The sequence below is a fragment of the Hesperophylax consimilis genome, chromosome 28, assembly GCF_061612785.1.
Source record: "Hesperophylax consimilis isolate HC1 chromosome 28, BYU_Hcon_1.0, whole genome shotgun sequence".
Lineage (NCBI taxonomy): Eukaryota > Metazoa > Arthropoda > Insecta > Trichoptera > Limnephilidae > Hesperophylax > Hesperophylax consimilis.
Window position 1 is genome coordinate 8,774,003 of NC_142863.1, and position 9,851 is coordinate 8,783,853.

The 9,851-nt window shown below is 35.5% G+C and overlaps 1 long non-coding RNA gene across 1 annotated transcript; it reads left to right on the forward strand.

Moving 5' to 3' along the window:
* Positions 1 to 1,734: 1,734 nt before the first annotated feature.
* Positions 1,735 to 6,791, forward strand: LOC149410137 (uncharacterized). Its single transcript, XR_016305028.1, has 2 exons — positions 1,735 to 1,872; positions 6,461 to 6,791. It is a non-coding gene; the product is annotated as an uncharacterized LOC149410137 (long non-coding RNA).
* The last annotated feature ends 3,060 nt before the right edge of the window (positions 6,792 to 9,851 follow it).

The window sequence follows — 9,851 nt, forward strand, 5'->3', positions numbered from 1 at the left end:
TAATGACTAATCAAATAAAGAGATGAGGAATGAGAGTGGTAACAAAATGGCACAGTAATGACTAATCACATAAAGAGATGAGGGAGGTAAGAAAATGGCACAGTAATGACTAATCACATAAAGAGATGAGGGAGGTAAGAAAATGGCACAGTAATGACTAATCACATAAAGAGATGAGGGAGGTAAGAAAATGGCACAGTAATGACTAATCACATAAAGAGATGAGGGTGGTAAGAAAATGGCACAGTAATGACTAATCAAATAAATGAACGTATAGAGCAAGGCTGCCCAACCCCAGGCCCGCGGGCCACAATGTGGCCCGCGAACGAATTATAAGTGGCCCGCGTGAACCATTTTCAAAAAACCCGCCAATCCGCCAATTTGAAAAAGTGTCGTGAAAACAAACAATGCAGCTTGCGCGCGGTCACCAGTGTTGCCAACGAAGATTTATCGTTATTTAGGTTACTCAGAACGAGAATCAGCGACGAAAAAATCTAACCTGTTGAACTTACTTTTTTATTATGTGATTCCCCACAACATGATTTTTTTTCTCAGCGAAGTTCCGTAACAACCTCCCCCCCTTCCCCCATGGATTTCAAATATTTTGTGGGGAGCACTCATTTTGAACTTTTTTTGTGGGGAATTATGTTTTATAGAAATTCTCTAACAACCCCCCCCCCCATGGAAATAGGAACCGTTAGGTATTCAGTGGCCCGCCAGTGATTCAAAATCGTCAATTTCGCCCAACTGTTAAAAAGGTTGGGCAGCCTTGGTATAGAGAGAAGGTTACCGCTTTTTCTATGTACTTCTTTCTAATATATTATAGTTATCCTCTTTTACTTTCAATGCCATGTAGTGGGTACTGTTATCAAGCTGTGAACTACAACTAGAGCAACAGGGTTAAGAGTGGGTTGATTCGGGGAAAGGGTAACTAGTAACTAGTAAAGTAGCTGGTAACTCAACTTACGTTTGGAATAACGTTTTAATCAACAAGGGAAGGCAGTAGCAGAGGAAATGTATTAATTCTGAGTAACAAGTGTGCCTTTTTCAAAAAGTATGAATGTACAATTTAATGGATAACCGACATCTCTGCTACAGGTCACCCCAAGTGGTTCGCTACTTTTGATGACTTAGAAGGGGTTCATGGGATGAGGTTAGTCTGGGTTTTGGCGGTGGATGCGTCTTCCCACCTACTGCGTGACAGGCTGGATCGGAGGACACTGGAAGACATCGGAAGGCATCGACCATCAGCCTGCACCGCATTTAGAGAAATGGATTGATACATCTGTCACTCCTGGACACACTGATCGCTAGATTCCTACCCACCCCTCATACCCTTTTCCTTCCGAGAACTTCTTCTCCTAGCTGAGCTTATAAACTAATTGTATTGGCATTATTGTTGTAGTGAAAGAAATTTTTAGTTTGTGTGACCCTATTAGGAACATGAAATGAAACAATGCAGGGCTACCAATAATGTAATTAATGATTTTTAAAAGAAAAAATGACATCAGATACCAATCTTCAGTTGGACAGCTTTATTAATTTTAGATTTTTTGTTAGACAGTTGTAGTCTAAAATTTATGTCTTTAAAATTTGTCCTGTGATAATTTTTTAATAGAATCTGAGTGAACCTTATGGTTGGGTCATTCATGGCCTATCTCCTTTGTTTGTATTATCCATGATTACACGAACGTTGTAATAAACAAGTTCTCCTACAGGCGGCAGGCTGGGGAGTGGACGAGTCGGGAGTTTCCTCGGAAACCCTGAACAGTATGGCCGTCATATCCAAGGCAGAGTGCAAGAAGGAGTTCGATAAGTACCGATTTGGAGGGTACCTTACCTCGGACAAGTTCTGTGCCGGCTACACTAATGGTCAGTATCTCAAAACACTATTATTAAGTAACTTTCAAAAAATTACACTGTTTTAGAGATTATAATGTCCTTTCTACATGCATGTATATTAGGGTGTCCCAAAAAAATTAAAGTTGTTATTTTTGAACGCATACCCTCTAATTTTGTTTTAATAATGACAAAACAATTATAAAAAAAATTTCGTTTACTTTGGACAACTGCAACCCGTGCCGACTTGCATCGAAAGATGTTAGTACTTGTACATTAAGACGCCAGCGAGCAAACGTGTTGATGAGCTTGTTGTAACTTGCTATTTTGTTAGTAAACGAAAATCACTCGTTCAGGCAAGATGTTGTTAGATTTACGCACTTCTAAAATGAGTATTTTTTTAATAGGAGTCGTAAAACACCAAATATCGGGTTCTAAACTGTCATCTAATGGACAAGTTCTTGAAGTTTTGTTCTACAATATCCGGAAAGTGAATTTAACTGTCAATATATACCAAATATAGCCATAGTTGGTATTAAAAGCTGTGTTTGAAGTAAAAATCAGTCAAGTGACTACAAGCCCTGACATACCACTCTTCAAAAAATTTCGAGATAACTGTAAAAATGTTGATCCCGATAAAATTCAATGCTACAGAGAAAATCTTACATTGCACCTAACCGCTTCCGAAATCGATGATTTGCTTGATTTTTACCGTACTGCACTGACAACAAAAATACTTGGAGATGACCATTGAGAGTTTTTAGAGCTCTGTGTGATAGTTTTAGGAGGAGATACAGCGAGAAAATTTAAGATTCGACCTCCAGGTGATCGATGGATGGCAAAGGCGCTTTATTCCTTGAAAATATCATTAATTTGTGCGCAATTTAAATTTACCGGCAAGGATAAGGCGGCACTTTTAGACGTTTGCACAGGCAATAATGTGTATGAACAGTCATAGTAACATCCTATGTCAAGCCATGGTTACAATGTATTATAGCAGTTAAAGCACCTTACCAGGACTTGTGCTTTTTGAAATCGATGAAGGCTTAAGAAAAAATTGATGAAAACATCTCAATGGCAGCTTTATTTCTGTTCAGTAAGAAGTTATGGTATTTGACCGATTAAGGATCTATTTTATCGCTGTTTGACGACGCTGTGGATCAAACAACTAAAATAAAAAAGCTCGAAATATCAAAAAAAATAATTTATCAACACATGACAAACGTTACATCCCATCGAAGGAAGATCTTGATGGTAAATTGTATGGTAAGTTTATTAAGTAGTTTAAATTGTGTTTTGTATTGAGGTTTTTGTTCATATCATAATTTAGTGACTTTTGTTGCAGAGAAAAATATTTACGACTTCATTTCACTCAAGAGCAAGTATTTGTTTGATCGTCTGAAAACAGATGCCAGTTTTCTTAACGAATTACCTACGATGTGGTCAAATAATGCTTCGTATCAAGAAGTCAGAAAGAAGGTGTCGCCGCTGAGGGTAGTGAATGATACAGCTGAAAGAACTGTTAAGTTAATGCAAGATTTTCATGGCAATCGCACGGTTGAAGAGGAACAAAAATAATTTTTGTTACGATGCGTTCAGGATCACCGGAAGATTTATCCTGACTGTAAAAAACAAACTATGAAGAAAAAAACTAACCAATAAACCATTTTTAAATATAAAATACTACATAATTGAACATTTGTGCATTTTTAAATTTTATTTATCCGACAAAAATGAAAGTTGAAAATCCTTCCATATCAACTCTGTACCATATGTTTGGCATCAAGTCGGCACGGGTTGCCGTTGTTTAATCAAAATAATATTTATTATATGAGTTATTGGGATCAAATAAAATAAAATAAGAGGGTATGCATATTTAAATTCATGAAAAAAAAATTCTTCCTTATGTCCTGGGACACCCTAATGTATATCTATGTGATTCAGAATTTAAGGCCAATCGTAAGCGGATATACTTACAAGCGTCTAGAGTTTTGTGCGTGTAGCGTATTATCTGCCACACATATTTTGCTAGTTTTCGTACAAAACAACAACGGGTTTGACGTCAGTTGCACGCTACTGATAGTGCTGTTATCACGCAACTCTAGTTGCGTACGCATCTACTACAAGTATGATAGAAATTACGTCCGAACATGAATTCAATGATAAATTTGTTCTAGAGGTAAGAAAATATCAATTTTTATATGACTACTAGTGAACCCGGCAATGCTTCACTATTACTAATGTATTTCTCGGGTGTCTCCGAATTCTTCCGCTATTCACTACATACCACATATGATATGATCACTGTATACCACAATGTTTAACTTTAACATTATATAAATCAATTGTGCGAAGTATTCTCGAATACGCATAAAAAATTTGGTCTCCCAATTATGAGATTCATAATTATAGGATTGAATCCATACAAAGGAAACTAATCCGTGTAATTGTTTATCGTGAAGGTTTATCTGGTCAATTTGGAACATATAATGACCGAATTTTGCAATATAAACTACACTCACTGACGGTCAGACGTAAACTTTCTGACGTACTGCTCCTACACAAAATTATACATGCATCAGTTGATACACCAAACATTTTATCTCAAATTAACATCAATATACCATCAAGAAAATCAACAAGGAGGATGAAAGACATTTTCTATTTTAAAGCCTACCACACAAATACAGGATATTTTTCCCCTGTACCGCGAACATTAAGAAATTATAACATTATACATGGCTCTAATAATGAAATAGACATTTTTAATGACCAATTTAAACACTTCAAAAAAAATGTATTACCTTTAATCATATTAAGCTGATATTGTGATGAAGCCCTTTATTTAAAGAGAAGCAACATTGTACCTACCTAATCAGTGTCTCACCAGTACAGGTGTGACAATAACAAATTGTTTATGAACATATTTGTATTTACCTTTTACCCATTCTTATTTGTTATTTACTTCTGCATATTTAGCTTATTCATTTTGTTACTATTTTTGTTATTATCATTTTGTTATTATGTATTTAAACATCCATGTATGTAAATTTTTGGGCACCATGCCTGTTTTATGTACTTAAATAATAAAAAAATAATGTTGCTGTTACACTACACTATATCGGCTTTAATTCGACTCCATATCTCATTCCAATGCAGAGATATTGCGTTAAGTATTCCTCGGGCGTCCCCGACTTGTTCTACCATAAAAAACTCTCTAAGCACTCCTAGCACTAATAAGAACAGATTTTGAAATTTTTCACAAAATCTCGTCTCGAGTAGTTTTTGCCTCCATAGCGCACAAACATTCGAAAAGTAATTTCATTCTTCTGTACATATAATCTACATTGTGGCTTCTAGTTATATGTGTATTTTGATGCTATGATTAATATTGTCAAATTGACCTGGTGACAAACTGCTTTGGCAGTTTAGTGGGTGCCGCCACCAGAGCCGCGTTCGTTCGGTAAACGACGGAAACCGTCGAACCCCATAAGTTCCGTATCGCTGTGGCGTGTAAATTTGCATGGACGAGTACTGTTACATTGCCATACTGTAACTTAAAAATTTACATTACAACTTGCTTGATATTGTATTTAATAACTTTATTTCTGTTCTTATTTTATTAGTATTTTTTTTATATTACCTACGCACAGGTAGTGCCTTTGTGAGTTCCTTAAACTTACCTTTTTTAATTATTTTACAAGCAATAATTATTCGCCTGAAACACTCATCCACATTGAAAAATCTCCTGATAAAAGATACATGACACCAACGGGACGTGTAAAATAATTGTTACCCTTTGTGCTATGCATAAAAAAAAATCTTGTCTTAAACATTAGTTTACCAAAAAAATAATAATTAATATTTGACAAGTTCTAGTATTTCACCTAAAAATGTAGACAATTTGTCTCGACGCCATCTAGTGAGAGAGTTTAGCACTTACAATGCCTTTCTCATATAAAATAAATTTGGTTGTTTTCAGGTGAAAAAATGTAACAAGCATTAATTTTTGAATGAAACACTAGTATATATTGAATTATTTCGCGGATAAGAGATAAGCCGCCATAGCTCAGTGGTCAGAGCTGTCGACCGGAAATCGAAGGGACACGGGTTCGCGTCCCGTTGGCGTCATGTATCTTTTTCAGGAGATTTTTCAATGTGGATGAGTGTTTCAGGCGAATAATTATTGCTTGTAAAATAATTGTTACCCTTTGTGCTATGCATAAAAAAAAATCTTGTCTTAAACATTAATTTACCAAAAAAATAATAATTACCTTTTTTAACATTTTATATGTAAGCATTTAAAAATATAAAAATTTTGAACGCAAACAAAGATAATGTTTATTGTTTATTAAAGTTGCTTAAATATGGTTTTTACTTATCCTGCAAACTGTAATTATTACACTACTTTACACGAAACAAAAAAATGTATTTAATTAGAAAAAGGTATTATAAAAGTTATTGTCCAATAACTTTTTTCATTTGATATAAAAATTTGCGTGACAAATATTTTTCAAACGCTAAATGTTGTTTCATAGAGTTAATTGAATTTTTTCGGGAGCGTTTAGAGTAAATTATCAAATGCAAACTGAAAGCGTAGTATTCTCTCTTTCACTTCCAGATAATCCGAATGCCATTGCAGAAGAGAGGCTCGTGGAGGTGTTCTTCGTAGAAGAAGATGAAGACGAAGCATTCCTCGATAGCCGTCCACTTCCAGGGCTATTGCTGGGTACGCAGTCTCTATCTCAGGGATAGTTGGACCATCCCACTGCTTCGCACGCCTTAACGATCAGGTAGCCGCAGCCGGTATCTGGTGTGAGGGGGCCACTGTCTCAAATAAGCTGCCGTCTCGTTTAAGAGAAGAGAGAATTCCCCAGACTCCAGAGGGTCCAGATGCTTGAAGATCAATTGATGAAATAGGAAGAAGGTGATAAGAGGCGATTGAAACTGAAAAGCACGATTAAAAATTGCAATAATAATTTATTGTTTTTTATTTCCATTTCTTTTAACAAATAAATATGTTTAATACATAATTATTTACAAATATGATTAATAAACAAGAAATATCATTCAATGATCTTGTGACTGGATCCAAGCTACCTATCCTGGAAACAATTATATTTAATAATTAAATTAGCATCGCAGATTATTTGCGTGTTCCGTGCAGAACACACCTTTTCTGTTGAGGCATACTTCAGCATTTTTTCACCTGAAATAAGGGAAGTAATTTAAGTAATCAACATTATTATTTCTGTGCAATGGCAATGCCATCAGGTGACAACACTGTGCTTGTCACTTGTCCGATGAGTCAATGAAGTTGGCTTGCGCTTTAATCATAATAGTCTTCATTGATTGGAACGACAATTTATCACTGTAGTATGTACTACTGTAGTATGTTATTGAAATAGCAGAGGTACTTACTTGTTGACATTGTGATTTGCAACATGTTTTCAGGATAGTCTTTAGGAACCGAGCCAAATTATAAATAAACCTCTTTTAGGAGTGAACATTTTAAAGTGAACATACACTGGACGGAGGTGTCCAATAGCCTCCAAGCAATCTTTTGTGGTGCAGAGTTATTCCTGAAAACAATTATATTTATTATATTATGGTATATCTATATACAATGCTTGTAGTAAGATAATGTTGGTATATAATAGAAAATGCGCCCACACAAAATAACATTACAAACAGTAACTAACATAGTCGCCCGAAATATTAATACAAATTGAAAATATCTCTAGTAAAAATAAATGCCGCCAACGGGAATTGAACCCGTGCCTTCTGATGTCCGGTCAGGTGCTCTGTATCCACTGAGCTATGTCGGCATAGTTCCAACCCGCCAAATGATTCAATATCTTAACACGTAATACCCGGAGGTTCAAAATAAAACACATGCGGCGATGGTGGGTCCAGATTGACCCGGTGAAATGATGAAATTAAAAGGCTTTTTATGCATTTTTCGTTCATATCCTTACTTTTATATGATATTATGTAATTCCTCAATAACTCATAACATAACTCATATCACATCTGCGCGGGACTGTGAGAGACAAAGACGGAAGGACAGAGCAAGAGATATGCTGTTTCGTCGGCTGCTCGAATTCAAACTGAGAAGAAATGGAGTTTTTGCTCGTTTTTATACACAATTATTATAATAACTTTTTTAAAACGTGTCCGATTTTAATCATTTTTGAGTCGAAATGTGGGTAAACATTTGATGAAAGAATAGACAAAAGGAAATTAGCCTAAACGAGATATTTACGGCAAAATCTTTTATTTAAAAAACACTGGGTCAAATCAGACCCATCACCGGAGTCGAGGTGTTAATCAACAATTACTGCTTATTTTATTTCTTCCACCTGTAAACAACAAACTTTATTTTTGTAGGAAAGGCTTTGTTAGTGCTAAATTTCCCACTAGATGGCGTCGAGACATATTATATCTTCATTTATTTATTTAGCGGGAGATATTTTCGATGAGATATTAATATTTCGTGCGACTAATTATTGCTTACAATTATTTGTTATCCTTTATGCTATGCATAAAACCTTGTCTTATAAACGTTAGTTTATCATTAAAAAATAGTAACTAACGTCACTGGGTACATACACTGTTATTATTTTTGTTTAAGATGATGCAAGTACTACTATTTCGTGATGTATTAATATTAAAATAACATACCGGGTGGTGGTTCTCCGAGATTTTATCGTTGATTCGGTTGTGGATTACATAACAGCATTTTTCATCAGTCAAAAGCCGATTCTTTTCACATGCTTCTGCAGCCATCTCTGGTCCGGAGCCCCAAAATACCTGAAAAAAACCCTTGACTCTGTGCAGAAACGGGCGGTCCGTTTGATAGATTCCCCAATCTTAACAAACGGACTGCAATCTTTAGAGCACAGGCGTCAGGTAGGTATGCTGTCCTTGTTCTATCGGTATTACAATGGAAGATGCTCTGAGGAACTAGCGTCATTGATCCCTTCGGCACCGGTGCGTAGTCGGGATACACGCCAAACGCGCGCCCAACATTTGTACACGGTTGACATTTGTCACATGAGAACGGGTCGCTTCTACGATTCGTTCTTAAGTTCAACAGCTCGGCTGTGGAACGAACTGCCGGCCTCTGTGTTTCCTCCCTCCTACAACATGGGACTCTTCAAGACCCATGTTCACTCCTTCCTCTCCACAAAAAGACCCTCCACACAGCATCTTCAAAGATGACATAGGCCCTGAGGGAAATTATTTTCTTCAGGGCCTCCTGTGTGGAGTTAATATAAAAAAACTTCAATTCTGGCAAAATCCTCAATTAAATTCATATCAAAGTAAAATAAACACTGAAATCTAAATAAGTGTAAATTTCACAGCTGTAAAAAGTGTCAAGTGTCAAGTCAAAACGTACTGAAAGGAAATGGGTAGAAAACTCGACTAACTTATTCGATATATAATTGCTAATAGCTGCTTCGAGTATCGTTTTTGCGCGATGGTGAAATCGAAAAAAAAAACAGCTTATACGCAAGATGGTGAAAAAAACCCCCTAAATAGGTTGGGTTTGTAGGTTAGTTTTTTTCATCACTTTTTTTATGACTTTGAATAACTTTTTAAATGTGTGTTGAATTGTTATTGTGTTGAGTTATCATGGAACCATTGACATCATGCGGAAGCGGACATTTTAAATTAAAATAAATAAAAAATAGTCTACCATATTAATAAAATGTATTATTTGTTGATCTTCAAGACTGCAAATAAAATACATTACGAAATATTTTAAAAGTTAACAATCACAATTAACAAAATTTTATCACTTTTTATAAACATTTACCAAAGAAGATAAGTTTTTTGTTTCACTCTATTATTGTAGCTTTGCTATCTCTATGTATTTGTACACAAGAGTTAATAAACTTTTTGTCTTATCGTAGCTTTGAATTATAACATAATTGTTCCAAGCTCCTTTCAAAATAAGTTTTTTCATTTTGATTGTGGCTCATTCGCTGGTACCATTTGAATTTGTT